Below are 19,154 nucleotides of genomic sequence, written 5' to 3'. Positions count from 1 at the left end.
AAAAGGAGGAAATTAGTGATACCAAGTGTGATGCCTGCCTAAAGTACCAGCTTCCTCCCACCCAGAAGCACTGAAGCATACAACTAATCCTCCGGGTACCCTGATGGCTCTCCAGCTGACTTCAGAACCACAAGGTGTAAGTCCTCACACAAATCAATTTGCTCTTCTCTATCTCTTTCCCACTAGTCTCGCCAGATGTCCAGTGTAGCAGCAGAGACACATTCATTACTGAAAGTAGAACAAATGAGAACATAGGATGAAGCAAGGTTTGAAGTCTCGTGGAATGATTTCTAGAAAATAGACAATTCTTTCAAAATAACTATAGACTATTTGAATTAAGTTGTGCGTCAGATAAAGTTATATAAGTAAAACTGCCAATTTCTCTCTAAAGATCCTGAAAAAATTTCATTTGTTTCAATGAGTCAAATTAGTTTAACTTACTACATTTAAATAAATTGGATTCCTGCCCCCAAATTCAATATACTACAAGAAGCAGTGTTTTAGTTAATAGATTAAAATCTATTCAAAGAAAGAAATCCATTCAGTTTACAAATGAAATTAAATACTTATTTTTGCTTAGAATGCTGCACTATTAAATTTAGGAAGATACCATGGCCCTAAATAATTGTTTCAAACAAATTAAAATCTCATTAAAATGAAAATCAATTATTGGTTGTAACTGGGGAAATATCTCAAAACACTATGCACTTATCCATTATCTCATCGATGCAATTTTTAAGTTTATTTATGTAAGTAATCCCTACAACCAATGTGGGGCTAAACTCATGACCCCAAGATCAAGAGCTGCATGCTTTTCTGACTAAGCCAGCCAGGTGCCCCTGCAATTATTTTTTTTTTTTAAAGAAGGATCCCAGAGTAAACCAAAAACCCGCTCTTTGTAATAGTAAGCCCTTCTGCCCTGATACATGAGTAACTGGGATAAAAGAAGAGATTCTGAACCATAAGTCCTAGCACTTTTCCCCTCCTCTTCTCCATAAAGAGGAAGGTGTCCCCCTGTCTGTCTTCTGGAGGTATGAGGACTTTGCTGGTCAGCCAGGCTGAGAACCAGAGAGACAGTTGTAGACTACTCCAGCCTCATTCCAGAGTGCCTAAGACAAGACCCACCCCTGGGCTCTTCTAACACTTTTCTCTTTGTGGTTAGGCAAGTCGGGTTGGGTTTCTGTCACAGACTTAAAGAATCTTAGATAATACACTGGCTTTGTGTACAAAACCTACATGATAGGTGAAGCTGGGAGGCAAAACTGAAAACTCCGAAGAATGTGACTTGCCCTACAAAACATGGTGTTAGCCAGAGTGGGGCAAGGGAAGAGAGACAAGAAAAAGACTGGGGGGTGAGGGGTGGGGAGCGAGGGCAGAGAGGGATGGGGAGTTATAGATCAAAATATATGAACTTCCAGTTACAAGATGAACAAGTTCTGGGGATCCAGTGGCGATTATAGTTAATAATACTGTTGCTAAGAGAATAGATGTTAAAAGCGCTCACCACAAAAAAGAAATGGTAATTGTGTGATGTGATAGAGGTGTTACCCAAAACTACAGTGGTAGGGGCGCCCGGGTGGCTCAGTCGGTTGAGCATCTGCCTTCGGCTCAGGTCATAATCCCAGGGTCCTGGGGTGGAGCCCCGTCCCATCCATTGCCATAGGACTCTCTGCTCAGCAGGGAGCCTGCTTCTCCCTCTGCCTCTCCGTCTGCATGCCCCTCCCCCTGCTTGTGCTCTCTCCCTCTCTCTCTCTGTCAAATAAATAAATAAAATCCCCCTTTTAAAAATAAAGTAAAAAAAAAAGCTACAGTGGTAATCATTTTGCAATATAGGTCTATCAAATCACCATGTTTTACAGCTTACTTACACAATGTTGTATGTCAGTTATATCTCAAAAAGGCTGGGGCTGGGAAAAAGACCAAAGGAAAAAGACTGTGGGGATTTAGTTATGGAAAGCATTTTTTTCTGGGATATTAGGGTTAGGAAGAGGAAGATGGAAAAAGCAGCTACCAGGAATATGACAAGCAAGAGAACGTGTTAAACTACCATTTTCTAGACCCGAACCCAAATCTACTAATCCTAACCTACCTATGAGGCAGGGCCCATACATCAGATTTTTAACATACTCCCCAGTTAACGTTGTTAAATGCTGAAATCTGAGAACTGCTAAATAAGAAATTACCAGTTAGTGTCCCTATATAGTCCCATGTTAGACCAATAACTTAGATACTACCTTCCCAAGTGCATCCAAGTTTATGAAACTACATTTTAAAAGAACCAAAAGGCAACTGAGAGATTTCAGTCTTTGTAAAATTTTTTCAATTGTATTTTCTATAAAATTTAGACTGACATCATTATTTAAACTTAATAAAAATTTTAATAACACAAGACTTTATTTATCCCCATCCTTATTAAAAAAAAAATGTGCATGACATGTTGCCTATGATATTCAATAAGGTGAAAAGAAGAAAGCCAAAAAAGCAAGGGGAAACAAGCCAGAAGTAAAGTTTATACCCAAAACTCACACCATTTAGCACTGCTCAGGTACTAGAAATAGGCCATTAATTTGTCTCTGAACTTTCTAGCATCCCAACCAAAGAGTTACAAGAATCACAGGCTCAGTCCCCGTATCCATAATATAAATAAGAATGTTTTCCTAGTGGTGAAACCTGAAAGAATCTTCTATTAGTCTTCATGACATACGAAGTATTACTCTGCATTCTTATGTCTACATCAACGACAACAGTGTTGTTGTATTACCATTTTCGTGACATATCATTGGCTTAACACAAATAGCTCCAATTCAGGCACATTCACACATAGCTCTACAATGGTCTACAATGTGCTACCCACTACATGAGCTCCCAGCCACATGCGGCTACTGAGCATCAGAAATGTGGCTAGTCCAGGGCGCCTGGGTGGCTCAGATGGTTAAGCGTCTGCCTTCGGCTCAGGTCATGATCCCAGGGTCCTGGGATCGAGTCCTGCATCGGGCTCCCTGCTCAGCGGGGAGCCTGCCTCTCTCTCTCTCTTTCTCTCTGTCTCTTATGAATAAATAAATAAAATCTTTAAAAAAAAAAATGTGGCTAGTCCAAACTAAGATATGCTGTAAGTATAAAATACACACCAGATTTTAAAGACTTAGTGCCTCCAAAAAAAAGTAAAATATCTCATTAATATATTTTATATTGATTGCATATTGAAATGATAGTGTTTCAGGTTTACTGAGTTAAATAAAATAGGTGTTTTTGTTTTTGTTTATTTAAATTTTGCTTCATTAACATACAGTGCAATATTGGCTTCTGGAATAGAATTCAGTGATTCGTCACTTACATACAATACCCAGTGCTCATCACAAGTGTCCTCTTTAATCCCATCACCCATCCAGCCCATCCCCCACTCACCTCCCTCCATCACCCCTCAGTTTGTTCTCTATCACTCAGAGTCTCCTACAGTTTGTTTCTCTCTCTCCTTTTCCCCCCACTTCCCATATATTCATCCATTTTGTTTCCTAGATTCCATATATAAGTGAAACCATATGGTATTTGTCTTTCTCTGACTGACTTATTTCACTTAGCATAATATACTCTAGCTCCATCCACATCATTGTAAATGGCAAACTTTCATTCCTTTTGATGGCTGTGTAATATTCCATGGTGTGTGTGTGTGTGTGTGTGTGTGTGTGTGTGTGTGTGTGTACACCACATTTTCTTTATCCATTCATCAGTCAATGGACATTTGGGCTCTCTCCACAGTTTGGCCATTATTGATAATGCTGCTATAAACATCGGGGTACATCTATCCCTTTGAAACTGTATTTTTGTATCCTTTGGGTAAGTACCTAGCAGTGCAATTGCTGGATCATAGGGTAGTTCTATTTTTAACTTCTTGAGGGACCTCCATACTATTCTCCAGAGTGGCTAAATAAAATAGATTTCAAATTACTCTCACCTGTTCTTTTTACCTTTCTCAAGGTGGGTCCTAAAAACATTAACTAACATGAGTGGCTCGCATTATATTGCCCCTGGAATGGTGCTGGTCTAATAGCTATACTCTAGTTTAACTCAAGGATAAAATTTAGACTTAAATTTTAGACCTTAGAGCAATAACTGGACTTCGTATTTTTTAAGCAATTTTTGGTGAATGTAATTTCTTATAAATGAGTTTTCCGTAAGAATTTGGAAATGGAAAGTTCAAGATAATGTCCACTAATAAAAATCTGACCCTGAATGACACAAGTGACGAAGGGCAAAGCCTCTGGGAAAGATCTCATTCTTTCATCAACATGACGGAGGCTGACCAGTACATGTGCCCACAAAAAAGGCCACTCCTCTCCTGCATGGAGGCTGGTGGAGGGATAAGTTCTGGGCAACATCTTCCGTAGAAAACAATTCTGGGCCTTGTCTATGCATAGCCAAAGGAATGACTGACCCCAAAGCTCTAAGGAAAAAACATGGGCCCCATAAACATAGCCTGGTATATTTTTAGAGCAGTGCTTATCAGTGGGCTACTGTCCAATGAGATAATCCTAGGATTTCAGCAAATCAATTCCGAGACGATGCCCCATCCACAAGGACCATTAAGAATCCATGATGAAATTGTGGCCTTCAATGAAAACTATCTTATTTTCTGATAAATTTGCTTTTAATAGTAATTGGTTATGCTTAGGTAATATATTTAGGGAACTCAGCAAGACCTTTATACACTCTGATTTCAAAAACCATGTAAGTAACTTTACCCACTCACACAAGAGAGAAGGGGGTAGGCTCCATTCTTTTTTAAGAAAACAGACTGGTGAATTGAAAGCATCTCATCACTGAGGGCTGGCGGTTCCCTGCAAAAAACTAGTTATAACCCTTCTTTTACATCACAGAAGTTTAGGGTCTCCGACTGAAGTGATGCTAAAATTTGTCAGGCAATTACTTCTAACGAGGACTTTGAAAGAATCCAGCCAACTAAATTAGTTTTAAGCCCACGTGCTCAAAATCTCAATTAAAAAAAAACTGCCCCAAGTGCTCTAATACCAGCCAAATCCAAACCCAGGGTAGGGGTGTGCAATGAAGCACAAGCTTTGGGAGGTTTTCACATCAAACTAAGATTTAAGAAGAAAGGAACATTCTAATCAGGATCTGCATATATGATCATGAAAGAAAAATTTGCACTGACAAAAGATTCCTGATTATTAACGACATCTGTTGATTTTAAGTGAAGCTTTAAAATATCATCTGCTTTAATGTTCAATGATAGCTTACATTTGGTTACTTTGAGTTCTGTTTTTATGTAAATTATGTTATGGAAAAATCAAGTTTAAATCGGGAAGCTCAAGCCAACCAGGGTGGGCTCTGCAGTTTAGAGCATTTGCAAAGCTCATGAGCCCCACCTAATGACAGCACACCCAGAGCTCTGCAGCAGGTTTGGTGAAGGGAATAAATAACTGGAAGCTGAAATTTCAAAAACAAAATTGTGACATGCCTCACACTCAGAAAGCATGAAACCAAGGATCAAACTTGCCAACCTAATTTTATCACAAGAAAAGACTTGAGGGAGTAAGAAAAATAAACACTTCTTAGGGCTTTTTTCCCAACTATAAAAATAGTACCTGCCCATCATAAAATTTCAAAAAAGATGAGAAAAGATAAAGAAAGAGGTAAATATCATCCATAATGCCAGTGCTCAGAGTTGCCAGCCCACTGCAGTTTGGTCTATAACTACATGCATAGCTATTTAAATGTATACATGAGTATTAAAGAGAGCACGTACTGCATGGAGCACTGGGTGTTATACACAAACAATGAATCATGGAACACTACATCAAAAACTAATGATGTAATGTATGGTGATTAACATAACATAATAAAATTTAAAAATAAATAAATAAATAAATAAAGCTGCACTGTAAAAAAAATAAATAAATGTATACATAAGATGAGATCATACTACAGAGCACAAACTGCTTTGTCACCTGCTCTTTTTCACACAAAATGTGGGCATTATTATTCATAAACATAGCACTACACCATCCTTTTTAGTAGTCATATGACATTCCATTGTATGATACAGCATCATCTAAACAATGCCCTCAAGATGGGCATGTAATTATTGCTACAAATCACGTTGTAAACATATCCTCACACCTTCATTATTGCACATTTGCCTGATTATTTCCTTAGGATAAATTCTTACAAGTGGAATGGCTGGGTCATGAGGTGTTGACAGGTGTCACCAGAATGCCTTTTAGAGAGAAGTTGCAGTGAACATTCCTCACACCTGCAATCTAGGGGAGATAGCTACTTCATTCTCTGATACCTTCACCAACACTGGATGTTATCAATCTTTGGAGGCAGATCAGTGGCTAAGAGAACAGGTTCTAGAACTAGAATTCTACAGCTGGGTTCAAATCCCAGCTCTGCCATGGACTAACTCTTGGGAAAGTTACCCAACATTTCTGCAGATTTCTGTAAAGCAAAGATTGTACCATTATACCTACCTCAGAGGTTATTTTTAAGGATTAAACGAGCTGCTACAATGCCTGATACACAATAAGTACTCAATAAAAATTTGCTCTTATGACATTAGTGCCCATCTGAGAGGTAAAAGCAAATCTCATTTCTGTTTAAATTGCATTTGCCTGATTCTTACTGGGATTAAACATAGGCCCCCTTTTTAATTTTTATACTATTTTCATTTCCTTGGTCTTTTTTTAAGTAGTCAACCATATCATTTACAAATAATGATGATTTTTTTATCTTCCTGATTTATTTTTCCAGGATAATTGCATTGGTTGGAATTTCTAAAACAAACTTGAATAAAATTAGTGGTCACAAATATCTTTATCTCAATCGACTTTATGCTAACAGGAGCTTTTTAAAGTATTCTAAAATTCAAAATTATAAAATGTGATGGCAACTTTTTCTATACATTTTCTTATCAAGTTGCTTTAAATATAAATTCTGCATTGTTTCTAAATTGTGGCATTCCTTTGGGGAAAATGTCTTCTTTGACATTTTAAATTAAAATGATCTTTATTTACTAAATTTGCACACACCTTCAGTGAAGACCATAGTAATATTTAACACTAAGAATGTGAAGTATAAAATTAAAATTATTATATTACTTAAATTAATTTGTGAAGCAAAAGAAATTTGAAAGACAATAATGTAGTTTGTCCAATGATTTAAAATCAATTATTCTTGTTAAAGAAATATATCTGATAAATAACAGAAAAATTTTAACCCACCATTTGCAGCCAAAAATATAAAGCCCTTTAATTTTAAACAGCTACAATATGATCTAGTATTTTTATTCCTTGTGTTTTCATCCAAAAACAGCATATAAATTTCAAAAGAATGATCCCATTTCTCACAATTCACCCTCTCTTACTCCCACACTCTGAAAAGGAGCCTGAATTATTTCTACATACAAAAGCCTTCAGTACATATTAAGGCCCTAGTTGCTAATCCCCAAAATGAGGGATACTTGAGCCACAAAACAAGTTAGCTTCTTTTTTAAAAATTAAACAAAAGAAAGGACACTATGCTAAAACTCTACAATAAATCAAATATTCTGGAAGATCTTTCCCAAGTCTTAACAAATACGTAAGTCTGCTTGTTGACGGCCTACCTAGAGATAAAATTATAAACCAGAATAATAACATATTTCCCTAGCACTTAAAATGTGCTAGACCCTATGCTATGAGCTTGTCCTACACATATTATCTCCTGTCGCCAATCTACCTTCCCCCACAAGGAAAATATTGCCACCCCACTGGCTGCACATTGCCTTCGCCACACAGAATCTTCCAAAAGCACCCTATAAACAGATTGCAAATGGCTCTTTGGGAGTCATTACTGACCAGCTGTCCTATAAAGAAAGGTGGTGGAAATTTTAAGGCTGAGTTTGGGCTGGTGAAAGATTGATCACTTGAGTTCACGACAATCAGCAAACAAGAGTAACCATATCCCAGCATGCCAGACAAGGTAAAATGACACTTAAGTATGACCAGATGGCTTCTTATTTGCCCTCCTGGGACATTCTCCTTGAATAAGAGTCAGCATGGCTAAGAAACTCTGGATTTACTTTTCCACAGAATATAAAGTAAGGGAAGTTTACCCGGCAAAACACACTAATTCAACAAAACTAGCCCCTGGCGCAGTTATAGCACTTTTCAATAAAAAATGCTTCAAGTTTAAACAACCTAATTTCCTGATTCTTTAATATACCAATACATCTAACACATGTATGGACTATTCATTTGGAAGAGCCAAATGATTCCTAAATAATAAGTTTATACGTTATATGTGTCTGTTCCCATTATTCATATTCCTATAACAAGCTCCAAACAAAGAAGAAATATTCAAATGAAGCCTAAGAAACAGAAATCATCTGGAAGAGCATTGATAATGCCTAATGCATAGATACAGTCTGGAATCAAGAAATTATTGGTAAGACACTAGATACATCAGTCTCTATTCTGATTTCATAAAGTTTTGATCATGTCAAGTTCCAAGTGTTGACCATTGCTTCATTTTTGTACAGAATTTTACAACTAAAAGGGCTCCCAGAGGGAGTCTAGTCTAATTCTTTAATTTCTGAATGATAACACCAAATCTTTTGAAAAACTTTCTTCTTAAAAAATGTATACTTTTTAAGAATGTGTGGGTTTCCCAGATATCTATCTACAGAATAATACTTTGTACAAACTAGGCCAGAGAATTGAGAAATAATATAAATTGATTATCTCAAGCTACTCGCAATATTGTTCTATTCTTGACTTTTATTAACTATTGACCTTACCCACATCTCTTACTTAACCACACTGGTCCTTGAGTTTCTCACCTATAAAAATGAAAGAATGGGACAATATAATCTCTGAGACACTTCCCAGTTCCATAAATTTTATAAGTCTGTATGATTAATTTACCAATCAGAATAATCATGTTTCCCACTTTTGTTTACCTTTCCCTCACAATGAACTTTTAAAAAGCTCTACTACTGGGACACCTAGGTGGTTTCAGCTCAGGTCATCATCTCAGGGTCCTGGGATCAAGTCCCACATTGGGCTCCTTGCTCAACAGGGAGCCTGCTTCTCCCTCTGCCTGCTCTGCCTGCAGCTCTCCCTGCTTGTGCTCCCTCTCTCTCTCTCTGACAAATAAATAAAATCTTTTTTAAAAAATCTTTAAAAAAAAAATTTAATAAGTTCTACTACCATAACACCTGAAAAGGCCAAGTACAGAAGCAATCCATACTTAGGAAAGATGCCAAAATATGCCAAAGTGTTTATCAAGAAAGTATATGGTGTTTGAGCCAAAGAATCAAAAGGATAGTATCCACAATTCTCTAAATCCACTACAGTCAAATATACTGGGAACTGTTTCCCTTTCCTCTGGCCTCTACCATTTCCATTATATTACACACTTGAGTTACCCAATCTGACAGTAAAAGATCTTACAAAGCTTGAGTCTCTGGCTTGAACTGTCACACTCCACCAATGGGTGAAAATGTGTGAGTTGGTATTGCTAGGTGCTGAAGCAAATGATACAAAGCTCCGAAAAGCTCCATAGCAAAAGCTATGAAACCAGATGATAAAAATACCAAGAAGGTAAACACGTTGACCCAATAACCATTAGCCAGATTACTAAGTACTAGGTATTCATTAAGCATTTATTTTATGTCCAGAACCATGTTAGGCACTGCAGAATATACAGAAAAAGGAAAGACTTGGTTCATGTTCCCTAGAAGCTTACAGTCCATTTGGGGAGACAACATCATAAAAACAACAAGCAGCATGGGACTACAAAAACTAAATGTTAAATTATGTACATAAGTGATAGAGGAATTACAGTTAATTGGAAATGACATGCAAAATAAATTGCCCAAAGAAAGAATAGAATTAGAAAGCAAGACATTTTCATAGGCTTTGGATTTTACTCAACCCACCATATTTTTCTTCAGTGCAAAATCTATCACATGACTCAAGTGACAATGACATTTTTGGATCCATTAATAGTGTTTTCCAGATGGCCAATTCTCTGGTTTTGCTTTAATCAGGTCTTAGCTGAATAGAATCTTAAAACTTAATATAATCACTACTTCCCAGAAATATAACCAAAACAGTTTCCTTTATTAATAGGTCCTCCATTAAGGCTATTTATTTATAAAGCAGACAGTTTGGAGTTTTTTAGTAAATGATAAACTTATAAATCTCTGAAGCAACCCCTAAACCACCACCACCACCACCAAAACAAATAAAAACACACACAAAAAAAAACAAAAAACACGGAAAAAAATGAAATGATCTTTCATCATACTTAACAATCCCGAGTATTACTGGACATCAATCAGGTCAAAAAACCGTACTCTTTTATTTCAACATTTGAAATGTATAACCTAAGGAGACACAGTGGCAAGCAAACAGAAAGACTAGAAAATAAAATGTCAGAGAAAGCCTTAAGGGAGTGGCCTAGTCGCTGAACAACTGACGAGAGCTCCAGATGAGGGAAACAAGCTCTCACCTGCTCATTGTCCCCTGTTCCAAGGAGATTTCCACGATAGAGAGAGAGAGAGATGCCCCCCACTCACGCGAGCAGCGGAAGAAATTGCAAATTCTCCCATTCCCCAATGGCACCAATGCCAAGGCTTCTGAGTCCTGCTAGAAGTTAGTTGCTAAGCAGCAATTAGTCAGAGGGTTTGTAATAACCCGATTCTGTCCTCACGGGTGAGCACCAGTGATCGCACCCACAGCCCTGTGGGTGCAGAAGGGGTGTCTCACCTTGTTCACGAGATGAGCATGAAAGAAAAGCAGCAGTAATTACGGTAACAGATGTTCGTTCTATCATGAGCACCAGTGATCGCACCCACAACCCTGTGGGTGCAGAAGGGGTGTCTCACCTTGTTCACGAGATGAGCATGAAAGAAAAGCGGCAGTAATTACGGTAACAGATGTTCGTTCTATCGTGAGCACCAGTGATCGCACCCACAGCCCTGTGGGTGCAGAAGGGGTGTCTCACCTTGTTCATGAGATGAGCATGAAAGAAAAGCAGCAGTAATTACGGTAACAGATGTTCGTTCTATCAAGATAACTGTTGGCATGAGTCACCGAGAGATGAATTCCCTACAAAATAAGAGAGATGGCCTTAGTACCTCCAATGTTTGGGAACAGACTGAAACAGATCCAAGCAGATTCATCATGCAGGTCAGACTGCATACCACCACCACCCCACACACCACCACTACCACTCTGGGAAAAAAAAAACAAAAACTACAAAGTGGGGATTTCAATAGAAATGAAAGTTCAACACTATGGGGCTGCACTTCTTCAGAATACTAATATGGACTGGTATCAGTCTGCATTATGATTATAACAGTACTCATTGCAGAGAGACAGCTAATATTTTTATCAGTGCTTTTTGTTTGTTTTAAGATTTTCTATTTATTCATTTGAGAGAGAGAGAGAGAGCACAAACAGGGGGGGAGGGTCAGAGCACAAGCAGGCTCCCCCTGAGTGGAGAGCTGATGTGGGGCTCGATCCCAGGACCCTGGGATCATGACCTGAGCCGAAAGCAGACGCTCAACCGACTGAGCCACCCGGCCGCCCCATTTTTATCAGTGTTTTAACCTTGATCATATAATATTTTATATTATAAAGTGAAACCATTTCCAAGGTGATTTGAGTCAGGTCCTTTTATTTTACTTTTAAATCAACATCCAAGCCTTTTGGGAGACTCTCTTTTACCAACACTTTTGAACAGCAATGCTATAAAATTGTGACCCACTTTGGGGGCCCTTATCATCTCTATTGCTTCCAATTTCATTTTGGATCTTTCAACATGAACTTAAGAAACTGGCACCCAAGAAAGCGTATGTTGCCACATCATTGTCAGCTGTTACGGCCTTATCTAGCTCCCATCTAGGCCTTAAACATTCCCAGAATTCCCATCTGAGAAACTGCATACCTATATGGGAAAGAAAAAATTTAATGTGGATGTAGGGCCAAATAGTATTGGTGGGAGTTAGAATTACAACCTAAGTATCGTCAGTATTTTTGTTGTTTCATTTTACTAACCGTGAAGGCTCCACCAAAATTAAGGAGACCCTATTTCCTTTAGAGAGATCAAATGACAGGTTTTTGATGACTAAACTCAGATATTCAATCCTCTTTCCATTACAAAACTACCAAACAATCAAGAAAATAAAAAAGTCAAAGAAAAACCTGACGTATAACTCCCAGGATTTTACAAATAAGGAGCAAACACTGAGCCTATAATTATTTCAATGGTTTTGCTCAAGTCCATAAGAATTCAAGGAGGGCAAAAGGTTAGGGTCCTGACAGATTTTTGTTTTTGTTTTTGTTTTATAATGCGCACGTTAGGAAAGAGGATGATAAACCTCCAAAGAGGATAAGATTTCAAGTTTGTACAACATTTGCTTAAACAAGAGAATGGTGATGCAGGTAGTTGCCTATAATACTAACACCCTTCTGAAGAGTGGTTCTATATACACTTCAATGGAGGATGAAAAACCCAGAGCACAGCTTTAAGAGTCAATGTGTTTTCTTTCTTACGAACAAATTAAAATATTTGGCAGTAATTTTTTCAAGCAGATGGATTGGAATATTTTGGGAAATGCTAAGGGGCCGATTTTCTATTGCTTTTTAGAATCTCCAGTTATAAAAGAAGATTTTGGCTAAGCTAGTCTTCCAAATTCAGCACTGTTTATTAAAGGAAACAGGCTTTAACTTTCTTACCTAGATGATCTGTGTAGCAGTAGTTCGTTTCAATTAGGAAATCCAATTCAAATAAGCAGAATAATGCTGGGTTCAGTGTCTTTAGTCTCCCCAAAGAAGAAGAACAGATTAAAAAATGATCATGTGCCCAGCACAATATGGACCCAACTTTTACCATTCTTTTTAGGGTGCTCTTGAATTCACCCTTTCTTCTACTGCTTCTAAACCTAATTTTACTTTACAAAAACTGCCTTATCTTTTACTTAGTCCATGATAAGAATTAGTACACTTTCTCTACAAATGCCTGTACTTACATTAAGCTCAAATGAACTCCTGTTTCCTAACTGTGCCAGGCAAATCCCCGGCCACCCTCGCAACCACTGATCCAATCGGACATTAAGTAAACATGAAGCCATGTGGTTTCTTGTTTTATGTTATTTTTACATTGTGTTGTACAATTCCACTGGATATACAAAGAAATTATTCCTCTTTCTTGGCTCTTTCCTTATATTAATCATCTGGCCAATATTTATTGAACATCTGCTATGCACTTAGTTTTTCAAAGAATTACTTTCACAGGCTGTCCAAATAAAGAGCTATAAAACTTTGCTCAGATCCCATCCCACAACCTCTTGACTGGCTCTCTAACATAGAAGCCTGTAAAAATATATTTTTTTTTTTTTTAGAAATCAGAAAATTAGTCTAAAGGCTGAGAATTCTCTTCACCACACCAACATAATAGAAGAATCCAATGATCAAGGACAAAAGACCACCCTGCCCCATCCATGAGTTAGAGAGAAGGGAAACCATGTTATTTAAATCTATTAAGAGGGGCGCCTGTGTGCCTCCGTCATTAAGCGTCTGCCTTTGGCTCAGGTCATGATCCCAGTGTCCTGGGATCGAGTCCCGCATCGGGCTCCCTGCTCAGTGGGAAGCCTGCTTCTCCCTCTCCCACTCCCCCTGCTTGTGTTCCCTCTCTCACTGTGTCTCTCTCTGTCAAATAAATAAATAAAATCTTTAAAAATAAATAAATAAATAAATAAATAAATAAATACATCTATTAATATTTGGTTCCAGAGATTGCATAACCAGTTGGGAAGTGGGGATCCCTTTAAATGATGTGTTGGAGCTGGCTGGAGCTGGCTCAGGATCTGACTGTGTGCCTCTCTTCCCAAACTTCACAGACTTCAAGTTGGCAGCCTGAGATGAGCCACAAGGAAAGTATCTACCCCTCTGTGATTTTGCTTCAAATAGTCCCCTCTCCAAAAATCCAAATCTATTCTGTTCCTGGGTTCAGATGGTTGGAGTTTAGCTAGCAAGGGTTACCTTTTACATTAAGAAACCATCACTTGTAAGAAACAGAACTGGTAAGAACAGAAAATTTTAAGATCCCCAGCACTTGGGGAACTTCCAAAGCATTCAGAGGGTCAAGACAAAGGTAAGGCCATGAGGGGCAAGTGTACAAAATACTTGTGAAGCTGGCAAGGGGATTCCCAATTAGTTGAAACTGTCAGGAATTGCTCAGAGATGAAGGGGAAATGGGATTTGAAGCAGATCTTAATTGATGGCTGTGGTTTGGGTCAGCTGGAAAGAGTGGAAAGAGTCATCGCTAGCGGGATTACTGAATGGGCAGAGGAAGAGGTAAAAGAGTAAGGTGAGCCAGAAATGGACTTTGGGCCAATATGAGGAGGGATACCTGGCAAGCTAACTAGGCAGAGGGAGCTACTGAAGTTCTGTGAAGAGGGTGATAAAGTGTTTTAGGAATACTCTTTCCAATTTTGCTCAACTCCTTGTTTTTATTATCTTGACTTCTTTCTCTTTGATCTCTGAAAATCCCAAATCCCCTAGTTTTCAGACTTGTTGGACTAGAACTCATGCTAGTACTGAGCACAGCACCGTGGCACATCACGTGGGAACCCTGAGCCATGTGCTGGGACCTAACAAGTAACAGTAGATGCCAGACTTGCCTCACAAAGCTTGTGTTAGGGGTTCCCAAATAAATAGTTTCGGGAAAATTTCAGCTCAGTCTTTGTCCTCAGCAAGTTGTAAATTATTGCAACCTAAACAAAGGTGATTCTCATCTTCAACATTTACAAAAACTATGCATACCCATTCTTAAAGCCATTCACTTATAGAACCCCAAATGTCTCTTCCCACAGAAAACCACTTCCTCCCTATCACTGCACCTTATAAATAATTCTCCCACAACTACTACTCTGAGCACTAACCTCTTAGTACTAACCTCTACAGATCAGAATCAAACTGCCTGGAATAGCATGAGGGGAAGGGGGAGCGGTGCATGTGGAGAGAAGGGGAAGAGCCACCATTTACTGAGAACCTTCTCTCTCTGAGCCTTTTGTAGACCCCAATGAATCCTGACAACAATCCTGTGAGATAGGAAGACACTGAGCCTTAGTTACGTTCCCATGCTTTGCATAAGCTTGGTTTCAATATCTGATTCCTTCCTAGGCTCCAAAGTCCCAGGAAAGGACGATGCGTGGGTACAACCCACTCTGCTGTGTGCCCATAATGATACTCAGTAGAAAATTGCTGAATAGAAACAATGTCAGAAATAGTAATTAACTTTCCAGGTTAAACCTGATAGGTTAACATGATCCTGTGTTTTAGCAATACAAGTTATTGTAACACAGAAGCAGGAAAAGGGAAGATGTTCTCCTCATTTCTAAGCAAAATCCTTGATGCTCCCTTTATCCCACCTCCTCTTGCCTCTTCTCAATAAATTTCCATGCTCCCCTAGACTCTTCCCTACCAGGGAAGCCTCTCCAATCCAGGCCCAGCCTATTCTCTAAATGACCCATGTTACAAAATTACCTTCTCTTCTCTTCCTAAAAAACTTCCGTTTCCTTACAAAACAGCATATGGCAACAAGGTCTAATAATCATTAACATACAAATTATTTGTAGCTCCTTCATTCTCTTAGTTGTTTCTTTAAAGAGGAATGTTTGGATTAATTAAATGAACTAAAATGAACCTCTCATTGGGAGAGACTCAAATTGCACAGTACATGTACATACAGTAGACATATTTCATATGTTAACACCCCTAGGTTTCAGTTACTTGGCGAGAAGATTAGGGAAGGAGGAGTCCTTTCTGAGGCAGGTCATCCTTGACCAGGATTCTGTGTTTAAAAGCAAAACTTCTCCAACTTCACTTGTTAAAATGCATCCTCTGATTCAGTAGGATTGGGGTGGAGGCTGAGAATCTGCAGATCTAATAAACTGGCAAAGGCTGGCGAAGCTGCCCATCTTCAGACCACACTTCAAGTATCACTACTTGAAGCTATTCCACTTTTTCACTGCTTTTTGGGAATGCCTCCGCTTCTCTAGCTACAGACTTTCTAAATGTCTGAAGGTAAAAGATCTTTTTTCAAAATAACTCTAGGGTTGGCAAGATCTGAGTATTAGAAACTGGACTGGAGGAGAAAAGAGAAAGGAGACAAAGAGAGGATGAAACCCAGGTACCAGTATACACACGTCTAAACCAAGCCTGCAGGTGTTCAGTGAGACTTACAGAAGGCCTGGATTGTTGTTTTTTCTCTCTTTTTATCTGTCTCATCTTTTAGCAGCCAAATGACAGCTTACTTACACTGTAATATTACCTTGTCGGAGAAGCAATGACTTTTCTAAAGGAGAGGTGTATGCTATGATACCATATCAGGGCCAGATGTGAAAAGAAAAACAAGTCTGTTTTACTTTTTTATTGACCTGCAATAAAGCACAATAAAGCACAAGCATGCAAGACCAGCCAAGAAAACTCAAGAAAAAAAAATAGAAAATTGGGCAAACTATATGAATAAACAATTTATAGAAAATGAAACCTAAATAGCCAATAAACATATTATAAAAAGATAAATGAAAGCTACAATGAGATATTATTTCACATCCGCCAAACCAGCAAAAATTAAATAGTCTGACAATACCGAGTGTTAACAGGGATGCTGAGCCAGGGAAATCCCTGTGTACACTGGTGGGGGTACCTCATAGACGTGGGGAGGTGCACACCCCGCAATTTAGCACTTCCAGTCCTAGGTACACGCTAGGAAAATTGTAACAGATTTTCGCAAGAAGTCCTACCAGGATTATTTGTAATTTAAAAAGGAAAGGAAAAGAAAAAAGAAACAAAGTAAATGTCCCTTACAGAAGAATAGAGGAACTGTGGCATTTTCAAACTTTAGAATATTATACAGCTGTGGGAATAAGTAAACTAGAGTTCCCCATAATCAACATGTATAGAGTAGGGGAAAGTTGTAGGCAAATGCATACTATACATTGTATGTATATTTGCATAAAACTTAAAACATGTAAAACAATAACTCCTTGTTTGGGACCCAAACATAGGTCTATAACTGCCCAGGCATAAGAAACAGCAAATTCAAAAGAATGGATCCCTCTTCAGGAGGAAGGTAATGTTTTATATTTTAAGGTGGTAGACAGAAGTATAGGCATTTGTCATGTTATATGTTATAGTCTTTGCATTTCTTAAATATTTCATAATAAAATTTTAAGATCTTGTCTTGGTGAACTCGTAACCACATTCACTTAACAGAGAATTGACAGCAATTAATTGTGACCAGAAATTCTATTAAGGTTATGTTGATTCTGAAATTTACTAAAAGCCACATTCTTCAAAAATATCAAACTGGGATTAGTGTTACAGCTCAGAAAGAACCATTTAGGTACAATGAATAACCTTTGCTTTCTAAATCAGTGGTCTCTAAAGTGAGGTACATTTGGGCTCAAGAAGAAAATAATAGAACTTTTTTTCACAAAATCCTTTTGATTCCTAGGTTTTGTCTATTTATACATACATAATAGACACAAATATAAATTATTTATATTAATTTATATAACATAATTTACAATATGTTCTTGCACAGTGGTAACTGTATGTCATGTAAAAATAAACTTTGGGGGCACCTGGGTGGCTCAGATGGTTAAGCGTCTGCCTTCGGCTCAGGTCATGATCTCAGGGTCCTGGGATCGAGTCCCGCATCGGGCTCCCTGCTCCTTGGGAGCCTGCTTCTCCCTCTGCCTCTCTCTGTCTCTAATGAATAAATAAATAAAATCTTTAAAAAAAATAAAAAATAAAAAATAAACTCTGGGGCACCAGGGTGGCTCATTCAGTTGAGTGACCAACTCTTGGGTTTCAGCTCAGGTCATGATCTCAGGGTTGTGGGATCAAGCCCTGCATTGGGCTTCTCATTCAGCACAGAGTCTGCTTGAGATTCTTTCCCTCTCCTAACCGCCCCCGCCCCCACTGCCGTGCACTCAGGAACTCTCTCTCTCTCTCTCAAATAAATAAAATCTTTAAAAAAAAATAAAATAAAAATAAACTTTCACTAGCCAGGGTACAAAATCAAAAAAGATTAAAAACCATCATTCGAGATGACCATTAACTTTAAAAGCCACCCATCCAAGTAACCTATACCCAAACCCTAGAAGTTAAAAATAGAAATTTTAGAAGAGGACTAGATTTTTAAGAGAGAAATTATTAGTGAAATATCTTAAACCAGAAGATTAAAACTGTAATCAGAGAACAAACTCACTCTAACTTTCTACAGATCAAATTTTACTTCAGGCTTCAAGATAAAAGTTGATATAAATCCCAACCAATACTGCACCAGGTCAGAATATATTAGTGTTGAATGCTTTGTTTTAAAAAGAAGGGGGTTAAAAAACAGAAAGAAAATAAATCATCTGAAAAACTCACATGGGAAAAGGACACAATCTAGGAAACTGAGTGCCACTCTTCAACACAAGAGCTAAATTAACATTCTCCAACTGCTTCCAGCTATTGATATTCATTTTGGAACAGGCAGGACATATTTAGAAAATGGCACGTCACCAGAAAATGTGGGTGAGGGTGTGGGATTCTGCCTAATACAATGTAGCAAGAATCTTTCCAGAGCCAACTTTGGGAGCCAGAAAAGAAAATGTGTTGCACAAACCCTTTAGGTTGAAATGTAATCTTCCAACAAGATAAAACAGATAGTTTATAAACTAGATAAAATCAAGTAGTATCATCTTACTATAAATAACTGTTCAAGAAGCTGCATTTTAAAATAAACTCCTTGGCCTTTAAGCTAGTGATCTTGGTTACTGCCAAGTGAATTCATAATAAAAACAAAATCATTTTACTAAATGTATAATAAAAAATTTAAATATACCTTTTAGTAAAATGAGATGACTATTTATTCACATGCATCATTTATCAATTTAACAACAAAGTAAGAAAGTGCACAGTAAGCAGCTATCATAAAGGCCTGCATTTGGCAGAAGCAGAACCAGAGGTGGGTGGATACTACAAATATCATTAAGCCATAAATCAAGAGAAATTAAGATATTTACTAGGAGAGTGTGCATTTTACTTTAATAATAATGTTTTCATCCAAAAAAAAAAGTCTTGGGCGCC

At 37.9% G+C, this 19,154-nt stretch overlaps 1 protein-coding gene across 11 annotated transcripts in view; it reads right to left on the bottom strand.

Annotated features, from left to right (window-relative positions):
• The window catches only part of HECW2 (HECT, C2 and WW domain containing E3 ubiquitin protein ligase 2), a 358,619-nt gene that overhangs the window by 232,577 nt on the left and 106,888 nt on the right, over positions 1 to 19,154 (bottom strand). For 4 of the 11 annotated variants that reach the window (XM_081813941.1, XM_081813938.1, XM_081813947.1 and 1 more), the window contains exon 3: positions 10,770 to 11,111. The exons of 5 other annotated variants lie outside the window; for them this stretch is intronic. The gene's annotated coding sequence lies outside the window, so the exon portion shown is untranslated. Of the gene's footprint in view, positions 1 to 10,769; positions 11,112 to 12,743; positions 12,810 to 19,154 lie in introns of those variants that run through there. 2 more of the 11 variants (XM_081813942.1, XM_081813940.1) reach the window with 2 other exon arrangements.

This window comes from Leptonychotes weddellii, chromosome 3, assembly GCF_054177405.1.
Source record: "Leptonychotes weddellii isolate Sample4059 chromosome 3, ASM5417740v2, whole genome shotgun sequence".
NCBI lineage: Eukaryota > Metazoa > Chordata > Mammalia > Carnivora > Phocidae > Leptonychotes > Leptonychotes weddellii.
This window is presented reverse-complemented; position numbering and strand designations above follow the sequence as displayed.